General features: G+C 37.6%; 1 pseudogene; it reads right to left on the reverse strand.

Annotated features, from left to right (window-relative positions):
- Positions 1-15,500: 15,500 nt before the first annotated feature.
- LOC101709430 (very-long-chain 3-oxoacyl-CoA reductase-like) lies at positions 15,501-16,605 on the reverse strand (annotated as a pseudogene).
- Positions 16,606-16,682: the final 77 nt, after the last annotated feature.

The following is a 16,682-nucleotide window of genomic DNA, read 5'->3' on the forward strand; positions in this document are numbered from 1 at the left end:
AAAGGATAAGAAAAAGAGGAGGTGTATTAGACACTTTTCCATTGCAGAACAATATATACAATGCCCACGACTTAAAGGAGAAGAGGTTTACTTTGGCTCATAATTTCAGTCTATGGTTGGTTGGCTCCAAGACAAAAGCATCATAACAGAAGGGCCACGTAGGGAATGAAGGATGGACCCAGGGACAAGTATATACCCTTCTAGGTATGTGTGACTCATCCCTCCAACCAGCCCCCACTTCTGAACAGCACATAAATACATGAGTGGATTAATCCTGATAAGTCTAGCACTCCATGATCCAATCACAGTCGAAAAGCCCCATCTCTGAACAGACTTTTGGTGGACATTCTAGATGTACACCATAACAGGTGGACATGGAGGGACAGTGATAGGAAGTCTGGAAGGTGCCAAGGTCAGGAGAACCTCCAGAGAGGTCACATATTGAAGACCTAAAGTGGCCTTTCTCCTTCTATTCCATCATTCTCTATTTTGTCCTCTCATATCCACACAATTTGCCAATCCTTGATTATCTAAGTACCTACATGTTTCTATGCCCAGGTTGTTCCACTACCTATAAGCCCCTTTCCCCCAACTTTTCTGCTTTTAGAAATTTTAGTTCTCATCCAACCAGTTAAATGTGATTTCTTCTTCCTCTGGCTTTCCTAGCCCATTGCTTTTACGGTGAACACAGTTCATTGCTAGGAGCGCTGCACCATAGATCACTATGGCCAGGCCTAACTCTCCTCCTTCCAAGGATGAGGTAGGGCCCACTTGAAACAAGGAACATGCATCTTGTTCGCTTCCTCCCACTGGTGAGGTAGGGCCCCGCGGGAGAACAGGAGACAAGAGGGCATGGTGGAGAAAGGCCTGGCTGAGAAGACGACTATCTTCCTTCTCGCCCATTCACCAGAGAACTATCAAGCATGGTGTCCTGCGGATCCTAGCCACTCTCCCTGTTTCTATCACAGGCATCCCCTTTGACCTCCCCCTGTACTTCTCTTATCTCTACACTATAAATAAAGGCACTGAGGATGCCAGCCAGCCCTTTTATCCCATCAGGAAAAGGGGTTTCCACCTGGCCCCAGCTTTATCAGCTTTATCTCTTTGTCATTCTTTTTGTCTGTCCTTCTTAATCGCCCACCATCATTTCTCGCTCTGTGAACCCTTCAGCCACTTGGGCCATGGCAGCTCATAATTCTTTCTATGTTGTATTGTGGTTAGTTGTTGACATATCCATCTCTTCCACCAGATTATCCCAGGATCAGGACTGTATCCTGGGCATCAGTGACTTTTTCATACCACCCCACCCTTAAGCTACTAGAGCAGTCCTACTTTATAGAGGATCCACAGAACTAGAAGAAATCTAAGAGCTGAAGCCTAGTATCTTCAGCATTTCCCATCCCCTCATTCAACCTTTCTTCCTCTCCTTATTTACAGAAGCTTTGTTCCCACTTTTCCTTCTATTCTCTTTTTTCCTTGTCCCTTCTTTGTTTTTCTCATCCTCCCTGCCTTGCTCTCCTTCTGATTTGAACATTATTTTTTCATTTTCCAATATCTATTATACATTTTTGTCCTTATTTCCACTTCCAGTTTCTCACACCAGAGAAAAAATGTGGAATTTAAACATATGTTTCTGATTTATTTCACTTAAGAGTATGGTCTCAAGGTGGATCCATTTAGCTATAAATGTCTCAAACCTATCCTTCTTTATGGAAGAGTAATACTCCACTGTATAAAAAACCCACATTTTCTTTATCCATTCTTCAGTTGATAGGCATTTGGGCTATTTCCAAGATTTAGCTGCTACAAAATGTGCCACTATAAACATGGGTGTACATATAACACTGGTGTATGATGCTTTTAATTCTTTTGGGAAGATGCCAAGAAAGGGAATAGTTGGTTCAAATGGAACCTCTAGCTTTAGCTTTTTGAGGAATCCCCACACTGATTTCTACAGTGGTTGCACCAGTCTATGCTCCCACCAACAGTGGAGAAGAGTTGCTTTTTCCCCACAGCCTCGTCAGCATTTGTTACTGGCTAATTTCTTAATAATAGCCATTCTTTCTGGAGTGAGATGGAATCACAGCCTTGTTTTAATTTACATCCCTTAAATGAGCAGTGATGTTGAGCATTTTTTTCATATATTTATTTCTGTTTCTAGTTCTTCATCTGAGAAATGTCGATTCACTTCAGATTCCCATTTTTGGATTGGGTCTTCCAGCAGATTTAGTGTTTATGTTTTAATATTTAGATCTTTGATCCATTTTGATTTGAGTTTAGTGCATGGCAAAAGATATGGGGTCTAGTTTTAGTCTTCAGAATGTGCAAAGCCAGTTTTTCCAGCACTGTTTATTAAAGAGGCTATCTGTTTTCCACTGAAGGTGTTTGGCTCCTTTGTCAAAGATAAGGTGGCTGAGTATGTTTGGAGTCGTTTCTGTATCTTCTAATGTGTTCCATTGATCCTAGTATCTGGTTTTTGTTGTTGTTTGTTTTTATTTGTTCATTTGTTTGTTTGCCAGTATCATGCTGTTTGTATCACTGTAGCTTCATAGCATAATTTCAAGTCAGGGATTGTGATGCCTCCTGCCTTGGCTTTGTTGGCCATGATTACTTTTGCTATTTCAGGTCTCTTCTGGTACCAAATGAATTTTAGGATTGTTTTCTCTAATTTTGTAAGATATGCTATTGAAATTTTTATCAAGATTGAATTAAATCTGTATAACAATTTTGGAAATATGCTCATTTTCACTATATTTGTTCTTCCTACCCAAGAACAAGGAATATGTTTCCATTTTCTGATGTCCTCTTTGACTTCTTTTTTTAGTGTACTGTAGTTTTCTATGTAAAGGTCTTTTACTTCCTTTATTAAATCAATTACTAGGTATTTCATTTTTTTGGATCCTATTGTGAAAGGTGTTGTTTTCCTAATTTCTCTCTCGGTGAGTTTGTTATTTGTATACAGGAATGTTATTGATTTCTGAGTGTTGACTTTGTATCCAGCTGCATTACTGAATTTAGTTACTAAATCTAGAAGTTGTTTGGTGGAGTTTTTGGGGTCTTCTATGTAGAGTACTATGTCATCTGCAAATAATCATAGTTTAACTTCTTCCTTTTCTAACCTTATTCCATTTATTTATTTCTCTTGTCTAATTACTCTGGATAATGTTTCCAGAACTATACTGAATAAGAGTGGTGTCATCTTTGTCTTGTTCCTGATTTTAGAGTGGAACCTTTCAGTTTATGTCCATTTAGTATGATATTGACTGTTGGTTTGTCATAGATGGATTTTATCAAATTGAGATAAAGACTACCTATTCCAATTTTCTTTAGCGTTTTTATCATGAATGGGTGTTGGACTTTGTCAAACACTTTTTCTGCATCTACTGAGATGATCATATGGTTTTGTCCTTAGATCTGTTAATATGGTGTATTACATTTATTGATTTGCGTATGTTGAACCATTCCTGCATCCTGGGATGAATCCCACTTGTTGTCATAGTGTACAACTTTTTTCATGATTTGCTGCATTCTGTTTGCCAGTAACTTATTGAGGATTTTTGCATCTGTATTCATTAGAGAGACTGACCTATAGTTCTCTCTTTTAGATGGATCCTTTTATGGTTTTGGTATCAGGATAATGCTTGCTTCCAGGAATGAGTCTGAGAGTATTGCTTCCCTTTTAATTTCATTAAAGAATTTGAGAAGTAGTGGCATTAAATCACCCATAAATTTCTTGTAAGGGGCTTACAAGTCTCAAAACCAAACTTCCAGATCACCTACAGCAACCCTAAAGGGAAATGAGATGAAACACTCTGATACTCAATCACCTGGACTCCCTGAACTGGCAACAAAAGAGGATCTGGAAAAAATGAAATCAGAAATAATTTCTCAGATAACAGCAGAGATTGTGCTAGTAGTGCAAGATATGATTAATAAATCTAGAGAGAAACTGAGGAACATAATGGAATCCCAACATAGGAAACAAATGGAATCCATAAAACAGGTGCAAACAGATTTCAAGGAGATCAAAAACTCCATTGAAAGTCTACACAGCAGAATGAGAAAATGTGAGGACAGAATTTCAGATACAGAAGATAAGACTGGAATTAGTGACCAGGAAAAGAACAATTTCTTCAAAATTGTAAGAGACCACAAGAAATCAATCCAGCAGCTGCTAGACGATGCAAAGAAGAATAAAATAAGACTGATTGGAGTCAACGAAGAAACAGGAGAGAGTGCAGATGACATAAAAAAACTGTTCACAGAAGTGATGGCAGAAAACTTCCCAAGCAGGGCAAAAGAACTTGACATACAGATAAGTGAGGCATAAAGGACTCCAACTAGTCTTGATCAAAAAAAATCTACACATAGGCATATAATTGTTAAGATCCCAGAAACCCAACAGAAGAACAAAGTTCTACAAGCAGTTAGAGAAAAGAAACAAATCACATACAAAGGAAAGCCCATCAGAATCACAGCAGACTTCTCAACACAAACCATCAAGGCAAGAACAGCTTGGAGAGATGTATTCCAAGCCCTAAAGGAAAACAGCTTCCAACCCAGATTGGTGTACCCTGCAAAACCATTTTTCAAAATTGATGGAGAAATAAGATACTTTCATGACAAAGAGCACCTTAGGAACTTCGTGAATACCAAACTAGCACTCCGAAAAATTTTAGACAATATCCTAGGATCAGACAATGAGGATCAAAACCTCAGGAAGCACAGGAGAATGAACTCATTGGGCACAACAAGAAATTAAAAGCAAAGGGGAAGAATCCAACAAAAAGAAAATGTCAGGACAATGATAAGTCAATACATACCACCTATAGCCATCAATGTTAATGGTCTCAATTCACCAATCAAAAGAAATAGACTGGCAGAATGGGTCAAGAAGCAAAATCCAACAATATGCTGCATAAAAGAAACACACTTAATTCAAAAGGAAACTCATAGACTGAAAGTGAAAGGGTGGAAAACAATACTCCATGCGATGGGAACCCAAAAAAAAGCAGGAGTAGCTATCCTCTTTGCAGATCAAGTACATTTCAAACCAACACTGATTAAAAGAGACAAAAAAGACCACTACATCCTTGTGAAGGGAACAATCCAACAGGAAGAGATGACAATCATAAACATCTATGCACCAAACACTAGTGCACCCAACTATATAAAACAAATACTAACAGACATGAAAAGTCATATATGCACTAATACAATAGTAGTGAGGGACCTCAATACCCTACTGTCACAAATAGATAGATCAACTAGACAAAAAATAAGTAATGAAATACTAGAACTCAATCGAATGAATGAACTTGAAGAAATGAACTTAACAGATGTTTACAGAGTGTTCCACCCCACAAAATCAGAATACACATTCTTCTCAGCTGCACACCAGGTCATTCTCCAAAATGGACCACATATGTGCTCATAGAACATGTTTAAATAAGTGCAAAGGAATTGAAGTTATCCCCTGTATATTATCAGATCATAGTGCGATGAAAGTGGAAATCAACAGCAAAAAAACCCGCAAAAATTTCATAAACATGTGGAAATTGAACAACACACTTCTGAATAACCAAGGGGTCACAGAGGAAATTAAAGAAGAAATCAGACAATTCCTTCAATTAAATGACAATGATGAGACAATATATCAGAATCTATGGGACACAATGAAGGCAGTCTTAGGAGGGAAATTCATAGCAGTGAATACACATATTAGAAAAAGAGAGCGAGCCCAATTAAACAACCTGGTGCTGAACCTCAAGCTTCTAGAAAAAGAAGAGCAAGACAAACCCAAAGCCCATAAAAGGAAGGAAATTATAAAGATCAGGGCAGAAATCAATGCAATAGAGACTAAGAGAACAATACAAAAAATTAATGAAGCCAAGAGTTGGTTCTTCAAAAGAATAAACAGAATTGACAAAATCTTAGCCAACTTTATCAGAAAAAGGAAAGAAAAGGCCCAAATCCATGCAATTAGGAATGAAAAGGGTGAAATTATAACAGACCCAGCAGAAATCCAGAGGATCACCAATACCGACTTCAAGAACCTATATGCCAATAAGATAGAAAACACAGAAGAAATGGACAGATTCCTAGATACATATGAACTAACAAAGTTGAACAAAGAAGACCTAAAAATTCTAAATGACCCAATATCAATCAATGAAGTTGAAAACGTAATTAAAAACTTACCAACTAAGAAAATCCCGGGTCCTGATGGCTTCACTGCTGAATTCTACAAGATATTTAGAGAGGAGCTACTGCCACTATTATTTAAACTCTTCAATGAAATTGAAAGGGAACCAATACTCCCAAATTCATTCCTGGAGGCAACCATCACCTTGATCCCCAAAGCAGAGGAAGACTCAACCGAAAAAGAGACCTATAGGCCAATCTCATTAATGAACATAGATGCAAAAATCCTTACTAAGATACTGGCAAATAGAATGCAGAAGATCATCAAGAAGATCATACACCCTGATCAAGTGGGATTCATCCCTGGGATCCAGGGATGGTTCAATATATGAAAATCAATCACTGTAATACACTATATCAATAGAGCCAAGGACAAAAACCATATGATCATCTCAATAGATGCAGAAAAAGCATTTGACAAAATCCAACATGCATTTATGATAAAAACCCTACAAAAAAATTGGAATAGAGGGTCTTCACCTCAAACTGATAAAAGCCATCTATGAAAAACTAACAGCCAATATCATACTAAATGGTCAAAAACTGAAATCCTTCACACTAAAATCAGGAACAAGACAAGGATGTCCACTATCATCACTCTTGTTCAATATAGTTTTGGAAACATTAGCCATGGCAATTAGACAAGAGAAAGAAATAAAAGGAAGAAAGATACGTAATGAAGAAGTCAAATTGTCATTATTTGCCGATGACATGATACTCTATATAGAAGACCCCAAGAACACCACCAAAAGTCTTCTAGACTTAATAACCAAATTCAGAAAAGTACCTGGATACAAAGTCAACACATAAAAATCGGTAGCTTTCCTCTCCAATTAGAAGAGACTCACTGAGAGAGAAATAGGGTAAACAATTCCTTTCACAATAGCATCCAAAAAAATGGAATACCTAGGAATCGGGCTGGAAATTTAGCTCAGTGGTTTTGCCACCTACCTCGCAAGTGCAAGGACCGGAGTTCAATCCCCAGTACCAAAAAAAAAAAAAAAGTTATTTGGGCCGGGGATTTAGCTCAGTGATTCTGGCGCCTGCCTCGAAAGCGCAAGGTCCTGAGTTCGATCCCCAGTACCAAAAAAAAAAAAAGAAATACCTAGGAATCAACCTAAGGAAAAAAATCAAAGACCTCTTCTCTGAAAACTATAGCACTCTGAAAAGGGAGATTGAAGATGATATCAGAAAATGGAAAGACATCCCTTGCTCCTGGGTAGAAAGGATCAATATAGTGAAAATGGCCATACTTCCAAAACTGCTACATAGATTCAATGCAATCCCAATTGAAATCCCAGCAGCATACTTCATGGACCTTGAGAAAACAATCCAAAAATTCATTTGGAACAAGACAAGCCCCCGAATAGCAAAAGCAATTCTAGTTAATAGAGACAGGGCAGGAGGTATCACAATCCTTGTAACTGTACTACAAAGGTATTGTGATAAAAACAGCATGGTACTGGCAAAGAAACAGACCTGAGGACCAGTGGAACAGATTAGAAGATGCAGAAACAATTCCAGACACACTCAGCCATCTCATGTTCAATAAAGGAGCCAAACAGCCTCACTGGAGTTAAGAGTTAAGATAGCCTCTTTAATAAATGATGCTGGAAAAATTGGGCTTCAACTTGCCAAAGATTAAAACTAGACCTCTATCTCTCACCATGCACTAAACTAAAATCAAAATGGATTAAAGATCTAAATATTAAAACAGAAACACTGAACCGGCTGGAACACAGGTTAGGTAGAACTCTTGAAAACATTGATGTAGGAAAAGATTTTATGAACAAAACCTCAGTTGCCCATGAACTAGCATAAACAATCAACAAGTGGGATCTCTTCTTATTAAAAAGCTTCTCCACAGCACAAGAAACCACGAGCAGTGTGAAGAGACAACCCACAATGTGGGAAAAAACCTTCACCTGGTGTTCCTCAGAAAAAGGTCTACTATCTAGAATTTATGAAGAACTTAAAAAGATCAGACCTCCCAAATTTAAAGACCCAATCCAAAAATGGGCATCTGAAATGAACAGAAATTTCTCACACAAAGAAGTAGAAATAGCAAATAAACATATGAAAAAATGTTCAACATCACTGGTCATTCGAGAGATGCAAATGAAAACAATGCTGAGATTCCAGCTCACCCCAGAAAGAATGGCTGCTATCATGAAATCAACCAATAACAAATGCTGGTGGTGCTGTGGTGAGAAAGGAACCCTCTTCCACTGCTGGTGGGAATGTAGACTGGTCCAACCACTATGGAAATCAGTTTGGAGATACCTCAAGGAACTAGGACTGGAAGTCCCATTGGACCCAGCTATTCCCCTGCTGGGGATCTTCCCCAAAGAATTAAAAGAATCATACCACAGTGATATATATGCACCCATGTTCATAGCAGCACAATTTGTAATAGCTAAAACTTGGAAGCAGCTCAAATGCCATCAAATGGAGACTGGATAAAGAAAATTTGTTTTTTAATAAAATGGAGTACTACTCAGCCATAGAAAGTTAGAGACATTTATAGCTAAATGGATGCACATTGAGGCGATACTCTTAAGTGAAATAAATAGGACACACATGTGTAAATACCAGATAGTTTCTCTGGTGTGAGAAACTGAAAGTGTATATAAGGACTAAATGTATAATAGGTAATGTGAAATAGGAAGAAAAGGGGCAAAGGGGAAGGGGAAGTGGGAGGGGTAGGGGAAAGGAAAGAAGGGAATGGAATTAATATGAGAAAATGGAAAAATGGAAACAAAGACTTTATAAATAGGGAGGGATGGAGGGGTTGAAGGGAGGGCAGAGGAAGGGGGAAAAATCAGAACCAAGAGTGATTACGTAAAGGTGCAAATTTCTAATGATCAATGTCATTATATTGCATTCTTAAAATGTACCAATGATTAAAATGAATAATTGATAATGTGAAATAGGAGGAAAAGATCCAAAGGGGTAGGGGAAGTGGGAGGGGTAGGGAAAAGGAAAGAAGGGAAAGGAAGAATTATGAGAAATGGATAAAATGGGAGCAAAGTCTTTGTAAATAGGGAAGGGTGGAGGGGGTGAAGGGAGGGCTGGGAGTGGGGAAAAAATAAGAACCAAGATACATCATGTAAAGGTACAAGTTCCCAATGAGAAATGTAAATGTATTGCATACCTAAAATATACCAATAAAAGAATTTAAGAAAAAAAACATAAATTTCTTGTATAATTCAGCAGTGAATCTGTCAGGGCCTAGGCTTTTCTTTGTTGGTAGGCTTTTAATTGCATCTTCAATTTCATTGACTGATATTGATTTATTTAAAATTTTTATATCTTCTTGATTCAGTTTGATAATTCATATGTATCTAGGAATCTGTCAATTTCTTCTGTGTTTTCCATCTTATTAGAATGCAAGTTCTCAAAGTAGGTATTGATAATCTTCTGGACTTCTGCAGAATCTGTTGTGATTTCACCCTTTTCATTCCAAATTGCATAGATTTGAGTCTTTCCTTTTTTTTGATAAGGTTGGCTAAAGGTTTGTTAATTTTATTTAATCTTTCAAAGAACCAACTCTTTGATTAATTGAGTCTTTGTATTGTTTTCTTATTCTCCATTGCATTAATTTCTGCTCTGATCTTTATAATTTCCTACCTCATTATGAGATTTGGGATTCACTTGCTCTTTTTTTTCTAGAAGCTGGAGGTGCAGCATTAGGTTATTTATTTGAGCTTGCTCTGTTTTTCCAATATGGGAATTCACCACTATAAATTTCCCTTGTAGGACTCCTTTCATTGTGTCCCATAAGTTCTGGTATGTTGTATTGGCATTATCATTTAATTGTAGAAACTGTCTAATTTCTTCTTTAATTTCATCTATGACCCATTAGTTCAGGAGGGAATTATTTAATGTCCATGTGTTTATACAGTTGTTATGGTTTCTTTTGCCAATGATTTCCAATTTCATTGCACTATAATCTGATAATATGCATGGAATAATTTCAATTCCTTTGCATTTACTTAAGCATGTTCTATGAGATAGTACATGGTCTAATTTGGAGTATGTCCCATGTGCAGCAGAGAAGAATGTGTATTCTGATGTTGTGGGGTGGAACACTCTATAGACATCTACTAATCCATTTGTTGAAAAGTTTGGTTCGGTTCTGATATTTCTTTGTTGATTTTTGTCTAGTTGATCAGGCTATTTGTGACAGTGGGGTATCGAGATTCCCCCGTTACAATTGCATTAGTGGTTATTTGATTTTTCTTGTCCATTAATATTTGTTTTATATAGTTAGGTGCATATATATTTATGATTGTTTCCTCTTCCTCTTGGATTATTGCCTTTAAAAGGATATAGTGACCTTCTTTGTCTCTTAATCAGTCTTAACTTGAAATTTACTTTGTCTGAAGATAGAATAGCTACCTCTGCTTTTTTCACCTTTCCTGTCACATGGAGTATTGTTTTCCATCCTCTGACATTCAGTCTATGAATTTCTTTTTTAATTAAATGTGTTTCTTATATGCAGCATATTGTTGGATCTTACCTCTTGATCCATTCTGCCAGTATGTTTCTTTGATTGGTGAATTGAGACCATTTACACTGATGGTTATAACTGACATATATTGACTTGTCACATTATTTTCCTGTTGTTAGTTTCCCTTTTCCCCCCTGTTTTTAATTGCTTGTCTTACCTGGTGGATTCTTTCTGTTGGGGTTCATGGAGTTGTAGTCCTTGTTATCTCTTTCTAAAATGTCCTTCAGAACACTTTCGAGTGCTGGGTTTGTGATCATGAATTTCTTCAGGTGTTCTTTGTCATGGAAGTATCTTATTTCTCTATCAACTTTGAAATATAGTTTTGTGGGGTACATTAATGTGGGCTGGAGATTGTTTTCTTTTAGGGCTTGAAATACTCCAACCCAAGCTTTCCTTGACTTGAGAGTTTGTGTTGAGAAGTCTGCTGTGAATCTGATGGGCTTTTCTTTATAGGTGATTTGTTTCTTTTCTTTAACAGCTTCTTTTGTGGGGGAGGGGGTACCAGGGATCAAACTCAGGTCCTTGCACTTGCAAGGCAGGTGGTAAAACCACTGAGCTAAATCCCCGGCCCACTTTAACAGCTTTTAATATTCTATTCTTCTGCTGAATTTCTGGAATCTTGATTGTCATATGCCTTTGTGTAGATTTTATTTATTTATTTATTTATTTATTTATTTTAGTTCTTTTATTGGTACATTTTAGGTATACAATTCATTTACATTTATCATTGGGTATTTGTACCTGTATGTGATATATCTTGGTTCTTATTTTTTTTCCCCCATTACCTGTGTGCCCTTCACCCCCTACACCCTTCCCTATTTACATAGATTTCATTTCCTTTTTTTTTTCTTTTTTCATAGTTTTTCCTTTCCCTCTTTTCCTTTCCCCTTCCCTTCCCTTCCCTTCACTCCTTCATCTTTGAACATTTTTTCCTATTTCAAATTATCAATTATTCATTTTAATCATTTTAACCCTTGTTTATACTATGAATTTCTCACACTAGAGAAACTATTCAGTATTTTGTGTAGATGTTTTTTAAATCATGGCTAATTGGAGTTTTATATACCTCACTTATCTGTATGTCATATTCTTTTTGTCCTGCTTGGGAAGTTTTCTGCCATTACTTCTGTGAATAGGTTTTTTTATGTTGTTTGTGTTATTGCCTGGTTTTTCATTGACTCCAGTCAATCTTATGTTATTCTTTTTTGCATCATCTAGCAGCTATTGGATTGATTTTTCATGGTCCCTTGCTATTTTTAAGAAATCTTTCTTTTCATGGGCATTAATTGCAATCCTGTATTCTGTATATGATATTCTGTCCTCACATTTCCTCATTCTGCTGCATATACTTCCAATGGATTTTTTAATATCCTGGATATATGTTTGAATCTGTTTCATGGATTTCATTTATTTCCTATGTTGGGCAGTCATGGTTTCCATCATTTTCCTAAGCTCCCCCTTTTTTTTTTTCATCTGTACCTGCCCTAGAGTCACTATGGATGTCTTTCATTGTGGTCACCATCTCTGTAGTTATCTGAGAAACTATTTTGGTTTTGATTTTTTCTAGCACCTCATTCATCTGCTTTGTTACATCTGCTGTTACTTCAGAGAGTCCAGGTGGGTAGGTTTCAAATTGTTCCACTTCATTGCCCCCTGGGCTTGCCTTTGGTGAGCTGGAAGGTTGGGGTTGCATCTTCCTTAAATGTGTTACCATTTTCTTTTCTTTTTTTTTAGTTGAATTCCCGGGTTGATGCTTATAAATTGCTTACGCTAAGTAGCTTTATTGTTAGTATTTGGAATCCTTAGGAAATTACAACTTCTCATAGATGTCTTCTAGGTGTAGCTGGCTTTGGGTTTAGAGTCTGTTGCAATATCCTACCTCTTCAATTTAGTGGGAATGAGAAGTTGCTACCTATTTGGTCTAGCCCCTTGTTCTTTGGCACTTGCCTATAGTACTGTTTATTACTCTTAGGCAATCTCAGTCTTGGCATACCAGGAAGAACAACCAATTAGAAGAACTATGTTACCTTGGCTAAGGTAATACAGCCAGTGACAATGAATACAGGCTAGAAAATGACAGTCACTGCAGTCCACTATGTCCACTGCTCTGTTCCACTGATGCATTTCTCTGTGGAGGCCGCTGGGGTCACCAATAGTCACAGTCCATCTGCATGTTTGAGTTGCCTTTCCCACACAGTGAGTCAGGTCTCAGGGAGAAAGTGCCACTTGCCTTCTCTTTGTTCTTCATTGAAGTATCTCTCTTCACTCTCCCCAGTGGACTTCAATTCTTGTTTCAGATCCTTGCTAGGTCCCAGTGACCCACTTCCCTCCTTCCCTTCCACACATTGCTATATTCCAGGATCTAGACACCAAATCTCAGAGAGACTGTTTCCCTGCTATTCACCACTCTGTCATCTTTGGGGAAATCCTAGACAACATTTTCATAAACCCATCTTTCTCTGACTCGTGGCTCTATTTTCTTTTGTGTTGATTCCTTCCTAAATCCTTCCTCCTTTCATCCTTGAAAACTAACTACCAGCAGCTCCAATGTAAATCTTTCCAGTTTACCCAGGCCCAGCAGAAAGACTGGGAACTACTCTTTCCCACTAGTTCTAGCAAAAGTTCAGGGCTGATGCTCATTGACCTGGTGCCTATCTCTGACATAATTATTGTGGCTAAGGATAGAAAGCTCTGACTGACCAAATATGAACAATGTGTCCACACCTGGAACCCATGAATGTAGATAGAATGTGAGGTAAGAGTGATTCCCTAAAGTAAAATTAGAGTGTTATTTTTAAAAAGAAAGAATTCTGGACAGCCAAAACAACAGATGTAATCAGTAACAGCTCTGGCACAGTAAGTCCCCAACTTATGAATGAGTTCCATTCCAGGAGAACATTCATAAGTCAGATTCCATTGGAGTCTCACAAAGTAAGTCTTATACACCTTTTATACAAATATACAATGTAAAGCATAAAAAAAGCCAAACACACACACAAAAATAAAGTCCAAACTGCACCGTACTACTGTACATATCCCACTGTACAGTAACCACACAGCAGCACAACTGTGACATCTGGAAGACATATGAGCTACTTCTATCATTTACTCAAATCTACAAATGTTTATGATGTGAGATCTGTTTGTATCCATTAAAGTTTGCAACTTGAATATTCATAAGTTGGGGGCTTACTGTATCTGTAGAGAGCCTTTATCAGAGAACTGAAGTTATTCAGGGAAGGTCATATCCCCAGATGTGTCTAAAATCCCTTCAGTAAAATGTTTCAATGATCCCTTCCAACTCTCGTTTTGCAAAACATAACAAAATGCACTCTCCCATATTTGTCTATTATTTATGATGATTCTGTTACATTTTCTATGTACATTTTAAAATTGTGTTTTCTTAAATATTCTTTTTTAAATATTTAAAATGATATATTTTATTTTTAAATGATGTTTTCTCAAGTGAGGTGAAATTGCCAATTCTTATTTAGTGGCTGCTCATCCTTGGGAGATGAGATCTAGTGTTCCTAAATCACTTCCTGTTCTCTTGCTGGATGTGCTTTCATTTCAAATCAATCTCCACCTGGGAGGGATGCCATCAGTGGCCATCACTCCTTACTCTCATCACGCTGACGTTGGTTTGCAGATTAAAAGCTCTTAGGTGGCCCAGGACTTAGCTTTCCTGCAGTTCTCCTGACTTAGCTTTCCTGCAGTTATCTATTCTTTAGTTGGAAATTATCATAGGCCAGTCTCTGTAAAGAGTAGAACATCTCTTTTTTGTTGTTGTTATATCATTTTTATTAGAACCAGACCTATCAGTAGTTATAGATCACCAACTTAAAAAGTACGATGTCATTTCCATGGTACTCTTACTATTACAGAAGCAGTCTATGTTATATACGTGAGCAGCAATGGTGCAGCAGAAACAAAAAAGGATGGGGGTTCATCTCCTGGTTCAGGGTTTCAGTGGCACCAAAGGAAGCTGCTAGTTTCAATGTACATTTTGGCCCATTTACCTTTGTAATTCAATCATACCATATATTTAAACTGAGGAGAAATAATACATATTACAAGAAAGCATATATTTTTTTCTTTTTAAAAAAAATTGTGTCAAGTGCTGACGTTCAGTGGATCGCAGCGAGGGAGCTGCTCTGCTACTTACAAAACCCCGACCAAGAAAGCATATATTTTAGTAGGCTTCACATGGAGAAGTAATTTTTCTTTCAGAAATATTTTTATGTCAGCTACTTTTGAGAAAGAAGAATTTCATTTAACTGTACAAACTGATCATATATTTAGAAAACTTCACAGTTCTACGTAAATTGCAGCTTCTCTGCCCATAAGTGAATCAAGGAATCCCCATCCCCTCAAAGTGTTAAAAAAAAGAGTGCCTAGCCATTACATTTTTTAATATATTTCTGAGAAAATGTAAATATAATGATCTTTATCATCTTGGATCAGATGAAAACTGCTGAATTTTATGCCTGTCTCTCATCATTCCATGATTTGTTATAATTGTGTTTCTTCCTATGAAGTTGTTCTTGGTAATACTAGTTCTATATCCATTTGATATGAGCATTTATATTACTCTTCAAAATTTTTCCAGGTGGTATCAAACTATGTCAGGAATTCCTAAGATCAATTTTTGTTTTCTTCCCAATGATGACAGTGCTGAGCCATGTCAGTTCGCTATTGAAATGACAACCACATTCTGGCTAGTGGTGGGACACCTTGCAGGGCTGAAGCATCTGGCCAAGTTACTCAGTGCAGGTATCAATGCTTAGTTCTTCTTGTTTTTCTTCAGAAAGTGAGCTTGCACAGCCTTGTTTGTTTGTTTATTTGTTTTGGTACCAGGGTTAGAACTCAGGTCCTTGCACTTTCAAGGCAGGCGGCAGAACTACTGAGCTAAATCCCCGGGCCCGCACAGCCTTGTTAATAACCATGGCTATTTTAATGTAAAGAAGGCAGGGCTGAGGTGAGTGAGGTCATAAGAGAACTGACCAGGTATCCACAGGTGTGAGACTTCAGGCCTACTATATTAAGTGCAAACTTCACAAATGTGTCTGGAGAGGGTTTATTCAGAGTTGGCTTTCAGATTTTAGCCATTTTTGTAGCAACATAGTATGGCAGGACACTCTGCACAAAGATGCCCTTGCTCTTGTACTCCTCATGAAGGCACCAAGAGGAAAAATCTGCAAAAGCCTTGGTTGCAGAATAGATGGTCAAAAGCAGAGCTGGGGACATGTCACTGTCAAAGATGCTCAGAATTATCTCTTTAGATCTTTCTACCATGCCAGGCAGCACCAATCATATCACCTTACAAACAGAAAGAATATTAATATTTATCAGTCTCTTGATGACATTGTCCAAATCAGGAATTTCCAAAAAGTATTTGGGACACTTACAGGACATTCCCACATTGTTCACTAAAACATCAACTTCAAGATCTGCCAGGCCTGTTTTAATTTTATCATATATATCTTCTGATGTAAAGTCAACAACAATGGTCCTTGTCTCAACTTTGAATTTTTCTCTTATCTCACTGGAAACTTGATTCAGTTTATCCTGTGATCTGCTGACCAGGACAATCTTCATTCCACGCTTTGCTAACTGCTGTGCATATGATTTTTTTTTTTTTTTTTTTTTTTTTTTTTTTTGGTGCCGGGGATCGAACTTGGGACCTTGTGCTTTCGAGGCAGGCGCAGGAACCACTGAGCTAAATCCCCAGCCCAGTGTGCATATGATTTTCTAATTCCATCAGTACCACCTGTGACAACTACTACCCATTCACTGAGCCCCAGCCTGACCCCTGCCTCATTACCCACACCCCAGAGCCATAAGGCCACGAAGAGTGAGTATGAGACACATAGGGCCAGGTAAGCCATGGTACCTGTGCTCACCTAGTACAGGAAGCTTATCATCAGTCCACTAACTGAGATTTGTTATTTTGTCTCAAGTGTGA

This window comes from Heterocephalus glaber, unplaced genomic scaffold, assembly GCF_053883595.1.
Source record: "Heterocephalus glaber isolate CG9 unplaced genomic scaffold, H.glaber_assembly_v1.0 deba00001497, whole genome shotgun sequence".
In the NCBI taxonomy this organism is placed as follows: Eukaryota; Metazoa; Chordata; class Mammalia; order Rodentia; family Bathyergidae; genus Heterocephalus; species Heterocephalus glaber.